Source organism: Rattus norvegicus, chromosome 16 (genome assembly GCF_036323735.1).
Source record: "Rattus norvegicus strain BN/NHsdMcwi chromosome 16, GRCr8, whole genome shotgun sequence".
In the NCBI taxonomy this organism is placed as follows: domain Eukaryota; kingdom Metazoa; phylum Chordata; class Mammalia; order Rodentia; family Muridae; genus Rattus; species Rattus norvegicus.
Genome location: NC_086034.1, coordinates 69,026,506 through 69,047,768, shown reverse-complemented (window position 1 = coordinate 69,047,768; position 21,263 = coordinate 69,026,506). Strand labels below are relative to the sequence as shown.

The 21,263-nt window shown below is 36.6% G+C and overlaps 1 long non-coding RNA gene across 3 annotated transcripts in view; it reads left to right on the top strand.

Annotated features, from left to right (window-relative positions):
• Positions 1 to 21,263, top strand: part of LOC120097502 (uncharacterized) — a 197,625-nt gene that overhangs the window by 30,621 nt on the left and 145,741 nt on the right. The window contains exons 2-3 of one of the 3 annotated variants that reach the window (XR_005494959.2): positions 2,335 to 2,448; positions 10,784 to 20,645. This is a non-coding gene — a long non-coding RNA (uncharacterized LOC120097502). Of the gene's footprint in view, positions 1 to 2,334; positions 20,646 to 21,263 lie in introns of those variants that run through there. The other 2 variants (XR_010058449.1, XR_005494958.2) reach the window with 2 other exon arrangements.

The following is a 21,263-nucleotide window of genomic DNA, read 5'->3' as shown; positions in this document are numbered from 1 at the left end:
TCATTCTGTCTTCACGTGACCTGCACTGAACTTCATGAACTGAATTCATTATATTGCCTGAACTCAACTTAAGTGTACTCACTAAGTTGCCCTTCCATCTCTTAATTCATTGTTTGGGGATCAAAGGTGTGTACTAAAGTTGTGTCTGTATTCTAGCCAGAGAGATTGAAGGTGAATCCAACCAGAAGAGCCATGCTTCTGGATTAAATACCTGTACATGTTTTCTCCCTTTTGAAGTGTCAGAAGGTGCCCCCGGCCTCCACTCTTCTTGACTTCTTTTTACTCGTCTCAGACTGTATATGGGAAGTTCATCCTATATTTGAGTAGAATAAAGCAGTGGCAGAATTTATCCTTTAATCACCTTCCTCACCTATTTGTCTATTTTCCGTAGCATAAAAGGTGGCTCTATTTGAGTTACATTATGATTCTGAACATGTTTTTAGAATCCTGGACAGGCTTCAGCTATTTGATTAGAGGTAGAGCTTCATGGGTATTTTGAGAAGTCAGATGACATGGTAGGCAACACTGCCCACCGTGCCACGCTGGTGTTAGCTAGGACTATGATATCAAAACTAAACCTAAAAGCACAGGCTCATGATTGTCACTTTAGCCCTTCTAACACCCCAGACATATATCAGGTTAGTGAACTTGGAGTGTCCTTGATCTTCCCTGGCAACCTTATTGCTGAGCTTGGTAAAGCTTCCCAAATGACTGGCCACAGGCAACTCTGGTTGAATTCACTTTGTATTTATTATCAGCAGTGCACAACTGCCAGGATCCACTCCACTCTCAACTTCTCTGTGAGGCTTTGCCTCCAGACTCTCAGTAATAACTAAATTTTTATGTGCATATGCTTCTTCAACAATTAGGATAAATCTTCATGGGGGATGAGTAGAAAGTACTCCCTCTTCACTAGAGGGCTGCTTTTATTTGTCATATGGTTGGATTTTGGGAAGGCACACAATCAGATCTTTTTGATTTATCAATTTATGTACTAATTTCTGTCATTATTATAAAAAGCAGGGTAAGTAAAAATGGAAATACTAATGGCTCCCTTGCTTGTGGCATAAGGATTTTGCAAAGATCAAAGCAGGTATGACAAAGGAAATTTTGCCAGTGGGGCCCAGCTATTACACAGATGCATTAGATTAAGGAAGAGAAATTCAGCTAAAGTGGTCTCTTATTTTATAGGACGCTTTGTTGCTTCTTCCTTTGGAGTTTCCTCCAAACAAAGCAAGCAAGCCAACAAATTATGAAGATACAGTATGTGGCTTGGATACAATTATAATAAAACTGAATGCTTTTCTCTGAATTAAGCTAAGTTACAACCTAGGGACAAATCTGCAGACCAGGGGATTGTTATGGGAATTAAAATATGTAGAATAGAGGTTGTTATTTTGTTTTCTATTTATTTGTGTGTATTTACACAACAGCTATAATGGTCTGAATATGATGTGCTAAATACAAAACAATACGATACAATATAGAGAAGGAAACTACTTTTGATTTTGTTCTGAGGATTTGGATTTTTTTTTCCTCTGTGCCACCGCTAATATTTCTCTAAGACAAAAGCAAGGACTTCCAGTCACAGAGTCTAATTCTACTGAGGTCATGTTAGCATCCATTCAATCACGCATATCTCTGTGAAATTTAGTGTAATGGCTAGTTTGGTGTGTCAACTTGACACAAGCTGGAGTTATCACAGAAAAGGAGCCTCAGTTGTGGAAATGTCTTCAAGAGACCCAGCTGTAAGGCATTTTCTCAACTAGTCAAGATGGGAGGACCATTGTAGGTGGTGCCATCCCTGGGCTGGTGGTCTTGGGTTCTTTAAGAGAGCAAGCTGAGCAAGCCAGGGGAAGCAAGTCAGTAAGAAACATCCCTCCATGGCCTCTGCATCAGTTCCTGCTTCCTGACCTGCTTGAGTTCCAGTCCTGACTTCCTTTGGTGATGAACAGCCATGTGGAAGTGTAAGCTGACTAAACCCTTTCCTCCCCAACTTGCTTTTTGGTCATGAGGTTTGTGCAGGAACAGAAACCCTGACAAAGACACTTAGGGTGGAACAGTTATTGAGATAAATGTCATGATAACCAGTATGAATAGGGAAAGAAGATGGTATGAATGCAAACTGATTACAAAGCCTAGAAATCTGTGCCACACTCGGGAGGTGAGCCCATTCCAAGACCTAGTTCTGAGGTTAATCATGAAATGACCATATATTTTGATTTATGTCTCAGGACATAAATATTTACTAAGTTGCTTGAATGGACCCTCTTAATAAAGTAAACAGTTAGGCATTTCTCTGTAATCAAGAATGTTCTAAAAATTTACTGACAGCTCTGGGAACTAAGAATGATTGATGATCCCTGGATAACTGCTTGTCTCGTCCTGCAAGTCGGCTCCCCACAACTGCTGTCAAAGAAGACTTTTGTTTCAACAAGAATTCCACAGGTAATTAAATTTTCATGTTAACTTTTTTACCTCCCTATTAAGATATCAAGAGACAAACTCTTGTCCATTGTATTTAAATTAAACACCCCATATATGTCACTTGCAAACATTCCGTGTACAGAATTTTATCTAGGAAATTTCCATGATGAGTGAAAGACGTTATATCCCTTGGTGGCTATGATCACCCCCAGATATGGAATTGGGGTGTAGATAATAAAACCCTTGCATCTTTATAAGTGCTAAGTACTCAAATAAAGAGAAAGAAGGCCAGTCAAGCTGGTAACCATGTTCTGGTGCCCATCTGCCCATAGTCAGGTAGTGGAGAAGGAGACTTCTGTCTGGAATTGTAGGAGAAGTTTGCACAGATGCTGATGTGAGCATTGTTCAAAGTACAAGGCACACAGAAAGCCAGTGCATCTGCACTCATGCCTTTTGACATAGATTCCATGTTCATCGTGGAATAGGCAATTTATTATATTTTACAATTTGAGTTAGGGAAAGGGTACAATGGCACAAACATTTGTATTGTTCATATCAATAGACCCAGAATTCAATGCCATTCTTTCAAATGTCCTGTAATTCATCATATATATGTCTATATAATTCATTTATATGTGTACATGCATATATAATTCATGAAGTTCAAAAATCCCTTTGATAGTGCACTAGAAAATCCCATATTTCTTTATTAGGGGAGGTAGATAATATTAGCTAAATTGCACTTATAGTTTGACAGGGTTGACTCTCTGTATATTTATTATACAACTTATATAACTAAGGTCCCCGAGGTTACTTTTGCAATACTTCATAAAACTGCCTTTATACTTGAATAAGCCTTTAATTACAATCCTAAAATACCTTTGTCATCCTGACAATGCTATTTAAAGTGGTAGTGCATGACTTCTCAATAGATTTTAAGCACAGATTTTAAAAAAGGTTCTACATAGCTGCAGTGTGTGTTTCCATTCATTCTGTCACCTCCACCCTTATGCTCTGAGTAGCTCCGGTGCCTTCCGTGTATTATATTAATGTCTGTCACTTACTCACCACTTTTATCCTTTCTATTTTCATCTTCTTAGCTCCTCTGTCAGATGAACTTTAAATTCTTTTCCTTTATTTTAATTTTCCAAGCCTTCTGTCTGATCTTATTTTCCTAGTATTTAATCACCTGCAACCTTTGCAAACTTTTCCTGTTGTCATAATCTTTTATTTTCTAACACTCTCTGTTAGAAATTTATTTTTTTCAAATTTTACTTCTTTTTATGCAAATGTTTCAAAAAATCCCATCTCGGCTCTGCTTTGTCTCTGATATTTCTTTGGCCATTGCTATAAAAGTTTCCCCCATGGTTTCATTTTCTTTTTTTTTTTCTTTTATTATCTCTTCTTTTCCTGTTTCCCAGATTCTACTGCTCTGTAATCTCCTCATTTTTGAACTGATAATTATAACTAATTCATTCTCTGATTTTTCTCTGTTGCTTTTCCTACCCCCTTTTTTTGGACCTAGTTCTTTGCAAAAATTATATATATTTTATATTAAAATATTATATATATATACACATATAATAAAAACCACCAAGCAAAGCCTACTCACTATTCAAAGGAACATTGGACTATCATATCTGAACTCCTAAAAATTTATGGTAAGCAAGGCTTAAGAGACAAATAAAGGAACAGAACTAGGCATCACATGCACATGTTGAAGGAAGAGCATACAGTCATGTTGGATTGCGTTCTGTAGAATACTTGATCTAAACACAGTAACTTTCTCTGTAGGTTCAAGAAAATACCAAATGACTTTTGGATTCCTGAAATTTTAAATTTCCTATCTTTAGTGGAGACAGGAAAGTTCAGTTTTTGATTAAGCTATGATGCTTATACTTAAAGGTATGCACAAGTTGGATTATGCAAAGTATTTGGGAATAGATAATTTTTTCATCCAAAGCAATATATTATTTGTGCATATTTGTCCTATCAGTGAAATAAAATGGTACAAAACCAGTTGATACTCTCCTGTCCATAATAATATGGCTCTTAAATATTTATTAGTGGTTACCATTTTGCTTATGAAGTGTAAAAGGTCCATTCAGGATATGTCTACATATCCTGCTTATAGATTCCCGGATGATGAGGTTGGTCCTGCTGTTGTTGTATATAAGCCCTCAGTAGAGGGACAGGGGATCATTCTCCTTGGAAGTGAGGTGCTTTGACACTTTATGAAGAGCACCCTCTTACACACTGCAGCAATCTACATTCCTGTCAGAGTTATGGACCTTGGATTGTGAGGAGGAACTTGCTATTTCCTTTGCCCCTTCTAAGTTTGCTCATCCATAAGATGAATTGTCTATGCTCGGTGGGATCTGAAATTCTTTTCAGCATCTTCTCCCTTGTCATAATGCTTCAAGCACGACCATTAAACATTGATTTCTTTTGTTTTTCAAGGCTTTTAGGTTTTCAAGGGTTTCCATTAAAATGCATACCTTAAGGGAGGAAGAACACTTTAGTGTGTTTTCAGCCCATATATTTGTTGAGGTTTTGACTGATATCCTCAGGGGCAGATGAGCTAGGAATAAGACCTACATGGATTAAGCAGGCACAGAGGCTTGCTGGGATCTGGGAGAAGTCCAAGTAGAGGTAGGTGAAGGATGTGACACCTGCACAAATAGCAGCAGCACACAATGACAACACAATGTAGCAACATTAACAATAAAGATGACTTTAAATGTTTAATGCAGGGGGACAATCATATAGTCTCAACTCCTGATGAAAACGAGGAAGAAAGTCATAACCTTTGAACCCCAAAATCCTAAACTTCATAACAAATTTGTTTTTCTCTTTTAAAAAAGATCTATCTATCTATCTATCTATCTATCTATCTATCTATCTATCTATCATCAATTTTTTTTATACAGCATTCTGCTTGCATGTATGCCTGCAGCCCAGGACATCAGTGGGAGGAGAGGCCCTTGGTCCTGTCAAGGCTGGATGCATCAGTGTAGGAGAATGTTAGGGCAGCGAGGTGGGAGGGAGTGGGTGGATGGGTGAGGAAGCATCCTCCTAGAATCAGGGTAAGGGGAGATGGGATAGCAGATTTCTGGAGGGGAAATCAGGAAAGGGGATAGCATTTGAAATGTCAATTAAAAATATCCAATATTTTTTTAATAAAAGAACACCAAATCTCATTGTACATGGTATGGGCCTCCATATGGTTAGTAGGAGTTGAACTCCAGACCTCTGGAAGAGCAGCCGGTGCTCTAAACCTCTGAGTCATCCCTCTGGCCCCAAATTTGTTTTTTCATAAGAAACATTGGAAGTTAAAACAAGTAATTTACCTGGGAAAAGGCTCTGGAGACCAAGTTCTATGCCAGGGTCTTCCTTCCGTGGCTGGCTAGTTGGCGCTTATTCATTGTGACACTTAGCATTTTTTAGACAGTGTACTGCAAAGGGAATGTTATTCTACACTGACTGTCCCACAAGGTCTTTATCAGCATTTTTCGTCAGTCTTCCTACTCCTCAGGGAAAGATTCTTATATTAAATTATTCAGTATTTTGACAGACAGCACATAAGTAACATGTCTCAATGACAAGGAACATATGTGTGTACACATGTATGTGCTTCTGGCAAAAAATAATGGTGAAAATAGTGTATGGATTCATTTTCCTTTCTTTTTACCCAGAAGACTCTTTTCCTAAGTATTTTTTATTTCAAATTGTTCTATGCTTTTCTGTGAAAGTCAGGTCAAGCTATTAGTCATACTTACTTCTAATACCTCATGGTAGCCCTGCACAATGTTCAACAAGTAGAAGTGTTTTCTGTCAATCCAACGGGCTAGGATTCTATCTGCAAAGTGCATGTGGTAGAACAAAAGAATCAAATCACAAAACTTGTTCTCTGATCTCCAGATGAATGCCATGTTGTACATACAAAATAAATAAAATAGAGAAGTAAATAAATAAATGTAAATTACACCAAAATCCTTAAAGATGCTCTTTGGCAATCACTCATGCTCTAACACTAGCTACTCAATAGCATAGACATCTCTGCAGTCTATACTTATTTATGTTTTTTTCAAGATCACTGGATAATATTAGAAAAATTATGTCATTTTTCTCAGACCAGTTTTCAGTTACCTTGAAACAAAATAGTTGTGCTAAAAAGTCTTTTAAGATGCCCTCCAGCTCCAAAATAGCATGTTAATGACATGCCAAAAGCTCCATTAATCTGTTTGAAAGACATCCAGAACATAGAGTGTGCCAAAGACTATGTAAGACATTACCAATACAATTCTTTGTAAGTCCAATACTATGAAGTTGAAATTCTGAGAGAAAGCTCAAGTTAGCTCAACAGAGATTTATGTCTGGAAGCTTCTACAAATATTCTCACTGCATCTTGTCTATATACCCTGCCTTGTGTCTATTGGATCTCAACCTGCCCAGAATTTTGCCTGCTCATACCATCATGAACTGATGCTCTTCCTCTTTCCTAGGGCCAATGTTCTGCTATATCTCCAGATACCCTATATCCATCCAGCGCTTAGGTTTCCTAGTTTCTCTTCCCATATATGCAGCTGCAGTAGAGGTAGATTTAACTCCTTGACAAGATTCTTCACCAACTGGTATGCTTTAAGGTGTCTTTTGTCTTGAGTTATGTGGTATAATATTTTAAGAAATGTGGGGATTATAGAGACTTTGGCTTAGAGGAAGAGAGGAGGAAATTACAAGGCAATAGAGATAGTGATGAATGTTAAATCTTCAGGCTGCCTCAGTTTCATGTCTGTTTATTGTGCCTTTGAGCTACTTGAGACTGAGAACCACAAGTCAGGTAAATTCATTGACTAGATTAGAATTCTATTATCACATTATTTATACTGTTTGACATCTCTCCATGGAAAAAATTTCTCCACAGGTTCTTGGCACATACTCTCCTGGCTATTCCAGCTTACCCTTTACTGACCCTCATGTCTTCTGTGATAAGTCTAATGATTGTACTTCTATGTTTCCCAACTCTTACTCTTTTAAACTTCATACAAATATAGCACTCTGATATTCCCTTCTTTGTATTCCATATTCATTACTCCTATTTCAATCTAATTACTCAGGCTAAGTTTTATAAAGCATCTTCATTTCTTCCGTTTACTGCTACATTTACGCTGCTAAGCCCATTAGCAAATACTATTAGCTCTACCTTAAAATGTGTTCTAGATATAATATGAACTTATATTCACTTTTGTATGCCTATCATAAACTCTCTGCTTGTTGTATTAATAAAATTCTCTAATCAAACTCCCATAAGAAGAAAGGCCTCTTTCTATGTTTAATTCAAGATAAAATCTGTAATGGTTGGAAAGTCAATGAACAGGTTAAAACATCTGGTTATATTGCACGCAGAATTATGAAGTAGAGAGTGATGTATGTTCTTTTGATAGTGCTCAGTTTCCTTTCTCCTCTTATACAGTCTGGAATCCCAGCCAAGGAATGAAACCACTCACAGTGGGTGGGTTTTCCTACCTTCACTAACTCAAACAAGATACTACCAACAATCATTGTCCATGTGATGCTAGATTCTGTCAGCTTGACAACTGAGCTAAAAAGTACAACTCTACCCCATGTCAACTTGACATCCAATTTTTAAGGCAAAACCCCATAGACAATCAACTTAAGTGGCCTTTTTTTCTTTATTTGGAATGCCCTGTCTCAGGTATTTCAAGACTGGGTTTTGAGGATTTGCCTGTTAATAAGGGTTTTCTCTAATAACAGGAAAAACTAGATCATGCCAAGGAAATTATTTGTTCTATTCAAAGACTTACTTTTTGTATCATTTGTCATGACTTAAAACTATATTCTTATTTATATTGTTATTGTATCAGCTATTCACTAGGTCTAGACTATATAATAGAGACCATTTTTCATCTGAAATAGATCCAGCCATTAGCATGTATAACACGTATTTGTTAAATGCTAAAGCAATGAGGCAGTAAATTCTTTTATCAAAGTTAAGAGGGTGATCCTCAAATGAAGGAAGTAGATGAGAGCACAGACAAAAACTCTAAAAATATTCTTTGGTCTATCAGTCTTCCCATTCTTTACCTCTTCAACATCAGAAGTTTCTATACTCCCCTTCCTCTTGTTTTAAACTATAATTGTCTTAGCAAGATTCACAGAGACCTTAGTTTATAACAAAAGTGATCATCTAAGACAAAAGTAACTCAGCATAGGGGAGAACAGTAAAGATGTTATGGATTGCACCAGACAAAGAATAGCAGCAAATGACCAAGGTTGAGAAAAAAAAAGCCTTGTAGAGTCCTTGTATAGAGAGGAAGACCACATTGATTAAGAACACAAATGGTCTGATTGGTTATAGAATAGAGTCATGGGGAATGAGAAGGTAAGAAAGGAAATGAATCATGAACATCCTTGTTATGTGGCTGATTTTATCTGGTGATGAGAAGATTAAAGAAATGCTAAATCATCTAATGTTAAAATTAAAAAAAAAATTCCTTTCAACAGAAGCAGGGAAAGCATGATTTTTTTGAGTCTTTCTTTCTGTAGCTGCCTTCCCTTCCTCTTTCTGTAGTATCATTGAGTAATTTGTTCTAAGCACTTTAAGTTGTTCATCAACAAATGTCACCACATCAATGGAAGTTATTGATGCATGGTGGGAGGATGTATTTGCTGGTATATATTAAACACCACGACTATTTATATACTCAAGTTCAAAATATCATTCGCTACCATAGCAGGCACTCATAGTTTAGATTCTACATAGAAAATTGGTCTCTTACAAGGAAAAGGAGGAAAAATCTTCAAGTTATGGTACAAGTTTAAAATATACTACAATCCATTGTCATTGTCAATATTCTGGTAATGTGTTAAATGATGCAACTTGAGCCATCAAAATTCCAAAAAAATAATTCATCTTGAAAAAATGTATAAGGCTCATTGGTAGAATCCTTGATATAAGAAGTTTATTAACTAGACAGGTAATTTTTTTATTAACTTGAGTATTTCTTATATACATTTCAAGTGTTATTCCCTTTCCTGGTTTCCGGGCAAACATCCCCCTCTCCCCTCCCCTTCCTTATGTGTGTTCCCCTCTCAACCCTCCCCCAATTGCTGCCCTCCCCCCAACAGTCTAGTTCACTGGGGGTTCAGTCTTGGCAGGACCAAGTGCTTCCCCTTCCACTGGTGCTCTTACTAGGATATTCATTGCTACCTATGAGGTCAGAGTCCAGGGTCAGTCCATGTATAGTCTTTAGGTAGTGGCTTAGTCCCTGGAAGCTCTGGTTGCTTGGCATTGTTGTACATATGGGGTCTCGAGCCCCTTCAAGCTCTTCCAGTTCTTTCTCTGATTCCTTCAACGGGGGTCCTATTCTCAGTTCAGTGGTTTGCTGCTGGCATTCGCCTCTGTATTTGCTGTATTCTGGGTGTGTCTCTCAGGAGCGATCTACATCCGGCTCCTGTCTGTCTGCACTTCTTTGCTTCATCCATCTTGTCTAATTGGATGGCTATATATGTATGGGCCACATGTGGGGCAGGCTCTGAATGGGTGTTCCTTCAGTCTCTGTTTTAATCTTTGTCTCTCTCTTCCCTGCCAAGGGTATTCTTGTTCCCCTTTTAAAGAAGGAGTGAAGCATTCACATTTTGATCATCTGTCTTGAGTTTCATTTGTTCTAGGCACCTAGGGTAATTCAAGCATTTGGGCTAATAGCCACTTCTCAATGAGTGCATACCATGTATGTCTTTCTGTGATTGGGTTAGCTCACTCAGGATAATATTTTCCAGTTCCAACCATTTGCCCACAAATTTCATAAAGTCATTGTTTTTGATAGCTGAGTAATATTCCATTGTGTAGATGTACCACATTTTCTGTATCCATTCCTCTGTTGAAGGGCATCTGGGTTCTTTCCAGCTTCTGGCTATTATAAATAAGGCTGCGATGAACATAGTGGAGCACGTGTCTTTTTTATATGTTGGGGCATCTTTTGGGTATATGCCCAAGAGAGGTATAGCTGGATCCTCAGGCAGTTCAATGTCCAATTTTCTGAGGAACCTCCAGACTGATTTCCAGAATGGTTGTACCAGTCTGCAACCCCACCAACAATGGAGGAGTGTTCCTCTTTCTCCGCATCCTCGCCAGCATTTGCTGTCACCTGAGTTTTTGATCTTAGCCATTCTCACTGGTGTGAGGTGAAATCTCAGGGTTGTTTTGATTTGCATTTCCCTTATGACTAAAGATGTTGAACATTCTAGACAGGTAATTTAATGAAGACAAACAGAACACTTTGCCAATAGGTTAAAATGGTGTTATTCATGCATGTTCTCTTTAAAAACATAATAGAATGAATGCCGTCAGACTTCCCAAGAAGAGGAGTGGAAAGAGTGGCAAAAAAAAAAAAAAGCAAAAGCAAAGTGTAAGTTCTCTGTCATCTGTGTAATTTCCTTCTATTACAACTGTGGTTATTGATATCTCAAGAAATTTTATGAATTTTATGGACTTTACAATATAATTTATCAAAGAATATCAATGCAGAATAAAATTTTGGAAACCACTGGAAATATTAGGAATGAATGCTTCCATAGAGGTGGTGATTACCCAATTAAATGCATGTATAAAAACAAGTTTGACTATGCATTTTGGGGTGTACTTCCGTAAAATTTGAAAGTAGATTGAAAGTGAGATTTGTCAGCCTATTAATAATTACAGATACAGGTAGTTGGTTTGTCTTTTTCTAGAGTATGGTGCTGAGAAATTGAAACTGAACCTAGGATCCAGTTCATGTGTATGCACCATCATTGAGGTACAACCTAGATGGTCAATTTGCCTTTTAGAACACAGCTAGCCCGTGATGATTCTGCTGCTCTAACGAGCTAAGACATGTAAAGTAAGCTCACCTCTAATGCCCAGTCACATGTGTCAAGCTTCTTGCTAAAGAAACCTATTCCTGTCTGTGTCAAACATATTACTCCATAAACTTGAGAAAGGACCCAAATAGAGTGTGAGACAGACTTTCCTTTTCATCTGCCTTGGCCAAGGCTTTCTGGATTTATTGAGAGTTGGAAATATTCTTTTAAAATCTCATAAGCACCCTATCCTTTTTCTATGCCTACTTTCTCTGTCACTGTTGATCTGGCCCTTATGAGAATATTGTGAGGTGGCTGCTATGTATTCTCCATTAAATGCCAGAAAGCACAGCAACCAAATAGAGCCACTGTGTCCTACTACAAAGTCCCCACATTCCATGAGAGGTCTCCAGTTTTTCTACAAATATTCAGTTCTTCCACAAGCCCTCTCTATTGCTCTGGACAGCTAATGCCAGTGTATTGTGAAGTCTGTGCTAATGACAGACTGAATAGAGAGAGGAGCAAAGAAGAAATGGTAGAGATGCTGAGCTAAGTTCCAAAACAGTGACATTAACTGCTCTTTCCTGTCCACGCCTCGTCATGTAGAAGGATATCTGAGGTAAGAATGAACAGAGCACTCCATATTGCTGAAACCAGCCCAGTGGCCATTAATGGAATATTTCATGATTTGAATTACCTCAGATTCTTTCAGAGACTCCCAAAGTTATAACATCATACTGCATAAGTGTTTGTGTGGTTTTATTATGATTAATGACTAGCATTTTATGGTACCTATAATACCAATGAGCCCCTGGGAGTTCTGGGATGATGCATAAACTCTAATATGTAAACTAATTAGAACTAACTCCTTTGTCCCAATCAGATCTAGAAAAGAGATAAAAATACACCATAAATGCATCAAATTTGACATTGCTGGCAAAGAGGTATAAAAGCAACATTATAGCAGGCCTGATAAGGAATTGCTTGAAAACATTTTAATGTTCCCTTTCTGTATGATAATAATAGACTGACCTTGTGCTGTCTATAGACATAACTGCATAGGAATAATGTGAGGCCCAGTAGTAGGAGTTGCAAGACTTTGGTCAGTTTAGTGTATGTTCAATGACAGACAATATTTGAATTAATTGAATTCAGAAAATTACTTAGTTAATCTGCATTTCACAAATGGACCAAAACATTTGAGAAAACAATATATGTGTGAAGTATGCCTGAGCTACATAATAAAGCTTGTCTCAAAAAATCATTACAAAACCTTTCTGTTATTATCTGAAGACATAGAAGATAGGGTAAGTCTTCTCCTCAGCTAACTTCTTAGGATAATAGTAAGCAGCTGATTTAACATGAGAAAGCTGGTGGCTATCTCAGAAAGTAGGGAGCATATATTTACCTGCATATATAAATATATTTGTTTTAGAGCACATAACCCTGGATATTAGTTGATTGACTTTGTTGCTTTGGGAACCATATTTGAGGAAGCAGACCATGTGAAGAAATGATGATGAAGCAAGTATTTACTTCCTAGTAGAAGATTGAAAGAGGAAAACAGGAAAAGTAGTTCCCTCCTGTTTCACAGGCATTTTCTCAGTGACCAGAAGACATCCTACTAAGACCCATGTCTTTTTTTGTTTGTTTATTTGTTTTTTGTTTTTTGTAAGTTTATTACAGCCAAAAAGTTTGAAAATAGTATAAATTCAGCAGTATTAAAGAAAAACAGCCCTCCACTTCCTATAGATTGCATACCATAGTATATTTTCTTTTTTTAATTTTAGTTTATTTTTTCCATCTTTATTAAATTGAATATTTCTTATTTACATTTCGATTGTTATTCCCCTTCCCAGTTTCATGGCCAACATTCCCCAGCCCCTCCCCCTCCCCTTCTGTATGGGGGTTCCCCCCATCCTCCCCCCATTACCGCCCTCCCCCCAACAATCACGTTCACTGGGGGTTCAGTCTTGGCAGGACCAAGGGCTTCCCCTTCCATTGGTGCTCTTACTGGGATATAGTCTACCATTTCTCTGTAGCACCAAATTCAGACTAACCCTTCAAATAGGTTCCTTGAGGGAAGAGTCCAGATTTAGGAACAGGAATGCCTAGACCACATTAAATAAATATGCTCATAGAGATAGATATGTAAGTTTCATTACAAGGCTTCCCCATGGAAACTAATGGAGGTGTGGTGAAGGAAGAAACCAGAACAGTGCAGCTCACAGCTCTAGTGAGTAATCATCAGGTCACTCCCACCAAAGATTCCAGGCTTTTTTGATTTATGCATAACAGGGAACTGGAGTGTGGCATATGGAAAGTCATATCACCATCTGATAACAGAATGAAGTGCTTATCTTAATCTAAACTTTGCTAGCTTCAGTCTATTTCCACCAGTATTAAGAGGTGGGAAGTGAACAAACCCTTCTCAGGGATAGGGCTAGGAATTCTTATTTATGTTATATTGCATTATTTTCCCCAAATTCTTAATATGTGTAATGTTGCTACTTAATGCATGGGAAAAAGATTTAGAGACTTTTACTAAATTCTCCAAGCTCACACAGTCAGTTATTTATAGAACTCTAACGCAAATAATAGTTTAATAAATGTTCATGCCTGAACTTTTCTTGCTGAAGAACAAAATCACCGCTGAAGTGTGTAGAAAACCTCATTCATCAAGTCAAAGAATGCCAGTTTATCTTACAGGCAAAATTGCAAGCCAGGCTAAGGAATTTGATGGATATTTTGCTGAACTCAATGGTATAGCTAGTGACCAAGGACTGACTAATCTCCTTATTTATAATCCTCAGTTCTGCCCAGAAATATATTCACTTTTACCTTCATAACTGTCTCACGATTTAATGTATAAACATTTAGCATATATCAGGTCTGATATTAAGCATATCATTGGAACCTATCTGAATATATGGCTATTTGTCCTTTTCAATGCATAGGACAAAGAAAAGCATCTATGGAACCATTAGGGATGGCACACAGCATAACCTCATTCTGGTCCATGTATGAGGAAGAGGGCCTCCTTTGGCTACTATGCAGGCAAAGTTTTCTGTGTTTGAGGTTATCTGGGATAATTTTTAGAATTGTTCAAAAGTTTTTAACAGCTGAATGTGAAGGTATATTCATATACACACTGGATCCTTACACTGAATGCAGAATATATTCAAATACAGCTAATGAGGTCAGATGACCCTGGGGAAGGGGATGACAACTCCTGAACATGGTGGTCTGAGTGAAATATTATAGAGACCTTTCTTCTTTTTTATGTAGGGTAAATGTATTCACTTCTTACAACTCTCAACTTTAGAAAAGCCAAGGAGAAGATAATCTCTCATCTCTTGCAGTTTATTTATACTGAACCCTTTAAGATGTAGAAGGTTAATTCCAGACTTGAAGAAAGGAACTATTTGATGTGTGGTACAGCCAAAGACCTCATGTCAAATACAGCTATCTACTATTTTCTTAACAAGTTAGGTGGTGAGACGACTTACCCTACTCTTCTTTTCCTCAGATAATACAAGAAGGGGTTTGTATGCTTTTTGAGACAGCCTCTATTATATAGCCCAGGCTGGCCTCTATTAGAACCTGGAGTGCATTATTTGGGTCCTTTATAGATTTCAAAGTTTTCACAGAGAATTTATCTATTCTTCTGATGTATTATCCTTTGTGATGTGTTTTATAATTTACTTCTTTATTTCTCTTGCAGCATTCAAAACAATTTATTTGTTCTGTATACTCAGTTTTTAAACTATGATATGAAATGTGTCTTTTTATCTTGCATATTTACTGTTCTGTGTGTTTCTTTTATTTGGATGAGTTCATCCATTCTTTGTCTGAGTAAGTTTTCTTCTACAATCTTTTTGAGGATATGATCTATGTGATTGACCTGGAATTATTTTCCCTCATTCATTCCTATAATTAGAAAGTTTGTTCTTTTCATGGTGTCTTACATTTCCTGTATGTTCCTTACCTATGTGAAAATTTTTTCATATTCTTTGCTCATCTTTGAGTCCTCATGTTCTATCTTCAACTCAATTAATTCAACTTTTATTTGCGTTTTCTAGTTATGCTATTGGATTTTTCAATTCTATATTTATTCATCTGGAGTCCTCTTCAAATTTTGTATCTCTTTATTTATATTTCTGTTTCCAAATCTTGAATTGCCTTTCCTATTTTTATCAACCTTGTTTGTGTGTTCTGGAATATCAGTCAAATATTTATCACGTTTAGTTCTTTCTCTTTAAGTTCCATGAGATGTTTCTTTGTGTCTGTTTTAAACATCTCGAATTATTTGATTAAGTTTATGATTTAAGTTTGGCATCCTGAGATTCATCTAGGTAATTACCCCTGGTTACATTTATAAAGGATTGGTGGGTTTTGGTAGGGGAGATACTTGCTTGATCTTTCAAACTTTTTGTGATGCAATCTGGATAGAGTAGGATGGACATCATCTAGTTGAATGGAGAGGTTGAATGTGGCATGGGAGAGACTTGTAGGTCAGGGACAGACAGGGCTGGTTTTCTGTGGTGTAGGCAGTATAGTGAGCTTGGTGGTGGATGGACATGGGGCCTGAGCTAGATCTACTGTGCTGAGGAGGATGTATAGAGGGGAGGATCAGGTAGACTTAACCCATTAGATCCTGGAGAAGAGTGAGTAGTCACAGCTTAAGTAATGAATTCCTAGTACTTAATACAGTCACCTTCCAGATGCATCATTGATTTATTCCAGAAGCTTCCCTGGCTTCTGTTCCTTTCAGAAATTATTTTTTCTTATTTACACAAACACTGTTGAATATTGGAAGACCATCTTGGACTCATTCCCTAACATTTCATTATTGGTCAGTGAGTCATTTGCCTGCAAAAGGGGATTTTAGGAAGTGTTTCTGATGACTTGGTTACTTCAGGAGTAATAGCAGAGTCCCTTCATAATTGAATGGAAATGAAATATATTTGGCAATAGGAGCAATGAAAAGGACACAGACAAAAATCTGTTTCCATATGTTGCTACTACTCACCTGGAGCTGCTACATCTTATCAAGGTCAAGGGTAGACATGAGCTGCTGCAGCCTGTCATCTTTTTTCTCTTTTCTGTCCTTTATGCTTTCCCTCCTTAATTATTATCCTTTCAGCAAAAATTTTACTTTACATTATTTTTTATTTTATTATTTTGTATTGCATATTTTATGTTTTTACATTTCAAATGTTCTCCCCTCCCTTCCCCCTTCCCTTCCCCCCTTTGTCTGCTTCTATGAAGATACTCCCACTCTATTCCACCCACTCCCACCATAAAACCCTGGCATCTCCCTACACTGGAGAAACAAACCTTCACAGGACCAAGTGCTTCTTCTTTAATTGATGCCAGACAATGCCATCCTCGGGATTATTCCCCAGGAGCTCTGCAGGGTCTGATTGGTTGATATTGTTGTTCTTCCTACATTATTTTTAAAATTTACCTTTACCCTCTGGTATACTATCTCAGTTTGTTAATACAGACTATCATCCCTCTTTTCCTCTTTTTTAAAAAACATGTTTTTCTTTGCCTCCTGTTGGCCATTTTCTTTTTCCTATTCTTTTTGAACTCTTTTGATTATATATTTTAACAAAAATATTTGTGCTTTTAATTCTCCTTTCTTAAACTTATTTAATTCTGTCTTAAACTTTCTCCCTATTTGATATTTTGTTTCCTTGTAAGTACATTTTTAGTCTCTTGCTCTTTTTTCTCTTCATCCCATCTTACTCTTCTTTCCCTTTATTTCATTATTTTCCTCTCTTTTCGGTGGTTCCATATTTGTGCTGTTTGCAGCCAATTGCTTTCTCCCTAGTGAGACAGGCTGATATTGACCACTTAATAGTAGGGCAATAAATTAAAATATCCTAAAGTAAAGCGAAAATAGGAAGATCAAACTGAAAAGATATTCAAGCTAATCAATGACCATGTCACATCACAGAAACCAACACTCAAACAACAAAAAACTTAATAATTCAAGTAATGAATTTGGCATTACCAGAAATGGTACAAAACAAAGATTTCAAACGTTACTACTGAAAGGATATTTAAAAAGACACAAAGAAAATCAATCAATCAATATGGAGGAAAAATTACAACATAGAGAAAATATCAGCAAGCTATGTAAAAATAATCAGCAATATTGATGAAAGATACAAAAAATCAGGAAGGAAATTGACCACTAACATAGTTTTGGGAATAAAATTCTCACTTAATCAAAAAATGTACTGTAAAGTAGGATCAATGGTCTTGATTAAGATAAGACCCTAAATCCACTGAGCAAAATGGAACTGAGATAACGTCTAACATCATAGATAATCTATTCACTGAAATCATAGTGAAATTTCTTTACTTCCAGAGAAAGGGGTGCATGCCCAAATACAATAGATATTTAGAATCTCAAATAGACATGACAGAGATGAACCAAGAACATGGCCTGCTTTAATCAAGATGTCAAAAATATAAAATAAAGATACAAGAGTAAAACCTACAATGGAATACAGAATATACCTACAAAGACAAATATCTCACAATAATGTCAGATTTCTCATTATCAATTATAAAGTTCAAGAAGGCATGAGACAATATATTTCTAGCCTTCAAAGTAGTTGATTGCTAAACAAGATTGTTATACTCAGCAAAATATCCTTTTTATAGAGGAAAATCTGTATATTTCCAAAAGACATAAATTAAGGAACTTCATGGTCACCATACCAGCACTGCAGAATACTAATCACACTAAACAGAATACTGTACTAGATGCAAAAGAGAGAGTCTCAACAGTGACAAAATAGGAAATTACAAATTTCAGGAGTGACTAGATCACTAAGAAACTTAGAAGGAATGTGTAAAATCTAACACTGGAAACCAGCAATACTAAACAAACAAACAAAACCCCAAATAAAACCAAACTATATTCAATGTTTTGCTGTCTTGTAAAAGCACACTTTCTTTTCAATGATAACCACAACATGAGAATCAATGGGTGGAAGGCTATTTATCAAAAGGATAGAAATGGGGTGGGGGGAAGCTACTCTAATATAAGGCAAAGCAGATCTTAAGCTAAAATGAGTAAGAAGAGATAAAGAATACTGAAAATTTTTCTGGTCTAATTTGTTTGGTGTTCTGTAGGCTTCTTGTACCTTTATGGCCATCTCTTTCTTTATGTTGGGGAAATTTTCTTCTATGATTTTGTTGAAAATGTTTTCAGGTCCTTTGAGCTTGGAATCTTCGTTCTCCTTTATTTCAATTACTCTTAGATTTGGTCTTTTCATCATGTCCTGAATTTCCTGGATGTTTTGGGTTAGGAGTTTTTTATGTTTTCAATTTTCTTTGACAGTTGTGTCAATTTCTTCTGTGGTATCTTCTACACCTGAGATTCTCTCTTCTATCTTCTGTATTCTGTTGGTGGAAATTACATCTGTAATTACTGACCTCTTTCCTAGGTTTTCCATTTCCAGGTTTCTTTGTGTTTACTTTATTGTTTCTACTTCCACTTTTAGGTCTTGAAACTTTTTTTTTATTAACTTGAGTATTTCTTATATACATTTCGAGTGTTATTCCCTTTCCCGGTATCCGGGCAAACATCCCCCTCCCTCCTCCCCTTCCTTATGGGTGTTCCTCATCCTCTCATCACATAATAATCAAAACACTAAATGCATATGACAAAGAAAGAATATTAAAAGCTGTTGGGAGCGATGCCCTTGAAGCCCTCCATTATTGGTGTTATTATTATTGTTAGTTAAGTATGACTGGGTTCATGGAAAATCCCCAGCCAGATGCAGAAGACTAATACAAATCTGGTGGTCAAAATGAATAATAATATGATACATCAAGATACCCAAGATGATGACCTGTAACCCTTCTGAAAAACCAACATCCTGCTGACTAACAGATATGACAAACCTGTGACCTTTCTGACATCCTGTCAACATCAGCCTATTCCCTGACCACACAAATATTGTGTCCTTGGCCTGCATAAATGTTTCTTATTCCCCTCTCCCTCTGTTACCCCTGTTACAGTATAAATTCAGCCTTGGAGAAAAATAAAATTGTCGCCTTGATCAGAAAAAAAAAAGAATACTGAAAATTAATAAAGGAGCAATCCATCAAATGGTAACAATTGTAAAAACATGTACTGAATATTGATGTTTCTAATTTAATTAAAAAATGCCAAGGGGTGTGAAAGGTCATCTGGATTGTGCTCAAATCACAGTGGGTTAGTCCTATACTGCTCTCTCACTCCTAGATAGCTCATTCAAATTGAAAATCAACAGGAGTTTCCTGTAGTTCTTTGTCTAAACCTAGGATCTAGGACACATGTCCCCACCACATTAGCATGTCTATTGATACTTTCATTGTTCCAGCTTTATGTATGCAGTCATTTCTAGGAGATACTGATTTACGACAAAGTTCCTGGTATTCTGGGCCTTACAATCTATCTACCCTCCTTTTCTGTGATTCTTGAGCTACAGATGTAGAAACTGTAATGTAGATGCATCCAGTGGGATAGCTTCCTTAGGAGCCATTGTGACTAGGGATTGGTAGGAGAAGAATCGACCTATCCCAGAGGGGTATTCAAAAGATAAACAGGCTATCAACTCTACAAAATATGTACGGAAGGTGTTCCAGGGAGTAACTACTAAAGGCTGGTGGGAGGTAGAAGAAGAGGATAAATGATATAATTTTATTTCAATAAAAGCAGTAGAAAAAGTAAAACAAAAAAAAAACCAAAAAAGAAACCAAAACACTCCTTCATTAAGAGAAATAAAATCAACAGAAATTTCAGAGTATGCTAGGATATAGAATGAATGAAATTAATAAATTACAGAATATTCCCTCCATCAGAAATAAAACAACAGAAATATGTGTTCCAAAAGAACACATATTTTCCACAGCATACTACAGAAAGATTTCTCTAAAATAGACTTCATACTAGGACACCAAAAAATTCCAGTTTTCATTTTATCTGCTAGTTTCATCAAATCTAAATAATAAATGATTGTATTAAGTTAATACATTTTCATAATCACTATGTTGATAGATACCTAGGCCCCTTCTATTTTCTACCTAGAGCAGCAACAAGCCTAGATGGATAGGGGTCACAATAGTAGGATACAGAGTCTTTGGGGCTTTATGTCCTAGAGTCATATAGCATTATGTGGAAAATCTACTTTTAGCCTTCGTCATCATTTGTGTTTTGAGTCTTGGCCATTCTTACTATTGTAAGAAGAACCTTCAAAGTAGTTTTAGCTTGCTTTCCCTTGATGCTAAAGATGTTGAACTCACACACACACACACACACACACACACACACACACACACACACACACACATTTTTCAGTCATTTAGTATTTGAGAACTCTGTTTAGTTTTATGTATGATCTAACAATTTTGACTTATTTTATGGACACTAAATTTTAAAGTGTTTTGTTCATTGCAGATATTAACTTTCTCTCAGATGCACAACTGGAAAAGATTTTCCCATGTTGTAGGCTGTGTACTCACTCAAATGATGGTGGTTTTTGCTGTACAGCAGCTTTGCTATCTCAAATCCAATTTGTAGATGATTGGTCTTAATGACCATAATTTCGGTGTCCTTTCCTGTGCTTCTGAGTTCAAGTATATCGTCTACCTTCCTTTTTATCAGAGTCAGGCTATATATTCTTTTGTTGAGGTCTTTGATGTAGTTGAAGTTGAGTTTTGTACTGAGCAAGAGAAAAAACTTTGTTTTGATTCCTTTATAGTTTTGTAGATGCAACTCAAACTGTAGTTTCTGTATATATTAGTGTGTGTGTGCGTGTATATGTTCATAGTAGAATATTTATTCTGTTGTAAACTTCTTTTCTATGGTCAGCTTCTTGAAATTAAATTTCTAGACTCAACAAAAATGATATTACAACTTAGCAGAACCTTTAGATTATAGTTAAAGCATTTCTAAGAAATTTCATAAA